This window comes from Octopus bimaculoides, chromosome 9 (assembly GCF_001194135.2).
Source record: "Octopus bimaculoides isolate UCB-OBI-ISO-001 chromosome 9, ASM119413v2, whole genome shotgun sequence".
Classification (NCBI taxonomy): domain Eukaryota; kingdom Metazoa; phylum Mollusca; class Cephalopoda; order Octopoda; family Octopodidae; genus Octopus; species Octopus bimaculoides.
In genome coordinates, this window is record NC_068989.1 from 19,996,720 (window position 1) to 19,999,253 (window position 2,534).

At 31.2% G+C, this 2,534-nt stretch overlaps 1 protein-coding gene across 2 annotated transcripts in view; it reads right to left on the reverse strand.

Annotated features, from left to right (window-relative positions):
- LOC106876197 (microtubule-associated protein RP/EB family member 1) overlaps nt 1-2,281 on the reverse strand; it is a 36,514-nt gene extending 34,233 nt beyond the window's left edge. For both annotated transcript variants that reach the window (XM_014924639.2, XM_014924640.2), the window contains exon 1: nt 2,165-2,281. The gene's annotated coding sequence lies outside the window, so the exon portion shown is untranslated. The remainder of the gene's footprint in view (nt 1-2,164) is intronic.
- Nucleotides 2,282-2,534: the final 253 nt, after the last annotated feature.

Below are 2,534 nucleotides of genomic sequence, written 5' to 3' on the forward strand. Positions count from 1 at the left end.
AAAAAAAAAAAAAAAAAAAAAAAAAAGTATTTAAAAATGCATCTCTCAAATTTTGAGCAAAGGAATTTCGTCTTAATAATATTAGAATAAAATCGATGCGATGTAAAAGAGCTAAAGAAGCGGAAGAGAGTATTCGGATGAGAGGTAGCAGCAAAGCAACTGACATAAGATATGAAAGAAATACGTTCTTAACACATTTCTTTCTATAAAACGATAGACATTATATAAATACACCTATACATACGCACTACATATACATGTCTGCACAATCTATACATGCAAACATACATACCGCAAACTATAACTATATATATATATATAGATGTGCGCGCGCTTACACTACGCATATACTTGTATACGCATTATATACACCTGTGTGACTATAAAGTACTTAACTGGTTATTGACAGAACTGAATACTAGTGTCATTTTAGCTGATAGCAATACAGATTTAATTAACGTAGAGAGAGCATTCGAGTAATCATTCATATATATATATATATATATATATACATACACACACACGAATGTAGGTTTTCAATTTAAACCGCGTAGAGCAGGATTTAGTTAACTTTAATTCTTTATGTATAAAACTGGTACTTCGACACGAGACAGATTTGAATTCAGAATTGAGTGATATCCGTTAACGTTATAAGTTCGGTATTTTAACCTTTTAAGGCATCACAAATATTAATACTGATTTTACAAGTAACGACTCAAAACTGACCAAGGCGGCGAACCTGTTTCGATCCGCATTGAAGCCGTTAACGATCTTTTAAAAGCACGTTAGCCACAACACACATTCTTTCTTGCAGAGCATTTAAAACTTTGTCAATTAAAAATCCGCTTAAATTTCACAAAAAAACATGATGGTCATCCATCCAAGCAGTTTTACTGAAAACCGTTCTGAATATTTTTTAAAATAGCTAAGCCTTAATCTCACTCTCTCATGTTGAAATCTCGCCCGAGTCAACTATGTCTTTCACCATCCCTGAGATGTTTAAGGAATTAGTACAAGCAATATACCGGCATTGATTCAAAACGATCGTAATACATTTTCAAGAATGTCTCGCAATGTCGTCTCGTCAAAAAATATATCAGTAAAAACAAATTTATATATATCTACATTCATGTCGATATAATACAATTTCGTATATTCTGGCAGGGCAGAAAACTTATGTAAGTACACACTACACAGATACATAACTAAAGGGCATTACTACAGAATAATGCCACATACCAGACTTATTTCGTAGTAATGCCCTTTATATATATATATATATATATAAATAAACGAATAAGTATATTCTTGGGAATAGAAATTTCCCTTACGAATTTCTTTTACACACTAGCTTCCTGATAAAATTCTCGTAAAAGATTTTTATCCTATCTTGATTTTATTTATATATATATATATATATATAGAGAGAGAGAGAGAGAGAGGGAGGGAGAGAACGAGAGGGGATACACATACATATAATGTACGTCATTATATCGCAATACATCTGGAATATTCGATGAAACTATTACAACTGAATAAAAAGCTGATAGACATATAATACTGCGCAATCTTCAACTGAAAGCTCTTTAAATCGAAGCAAACCACTTGTTTCTTGTTCAAACGATAGACAAAAAAAAAATCGTTAGAATCTGAAATATTTTTTTTGAATTGAGATAAGCTTACAAACTATCAACATTAAAAAAAATGGATTAATTCATATTGATATTAAATTTCCAGTTAATTAACAATAATTGTTGATCGTTATAATCTATTGGATTTTTTTTTTTTTGAGTCAAACGTAAATTAACAAGAGAATATGAGAGAACCGTTTCTAAGAACAGTTATCCTGTCACATTGTAATGACGTCTTGACAGCATCCACTGTAATTCCTGAAACGGAGAAAATCACCCCGAGACTGACGATTTACATACAAAAGTACAATTGATAACAGATAATTCTCATAATCTATCTGTCATTAATGTTATCTAATTAATCATATCTGGAGGGGGGGGGAGAAATTATTTACATAGAGAAAGGAACAAATATAAATGTTTTTATATAAGACTTCTTTAATGAATATAGATTATTAAACGAAGAGAAAACATAAAAGGCGACTGAGGTGGATTTGTATAGAATTGGAGGGAATAAAGGGCGAAAGTCTTACCTAAATGGTGGGAAGATAGTTTCTAGTAACGTCTCTGTCTGACTGTTGAACAGATTCGAATGCTATCAGTCACGTGTTATACTGCTGAATGACTGTAGTGGTGGTAGTGGGAGTTGATGTTTGTGATGATGACGATGTCGGTGGAGAAAGGAATTTTTATCGTCATTCTCGAATAATGTCGGAACATATATAATTATACATCATAAATATATTATTTCGCACTTTCGAAAAATCGAATTATTTAATTTTATGATTAAGAATAAAAAAAATTTAAAGCAAAATTCAAATTTATGTTTTAGATTTTGGCTATTCATTCCGGAAGAAAGTGCAGGAGATGGGGAGAGAAAAAGATGATGCTTTTGTTTTATTA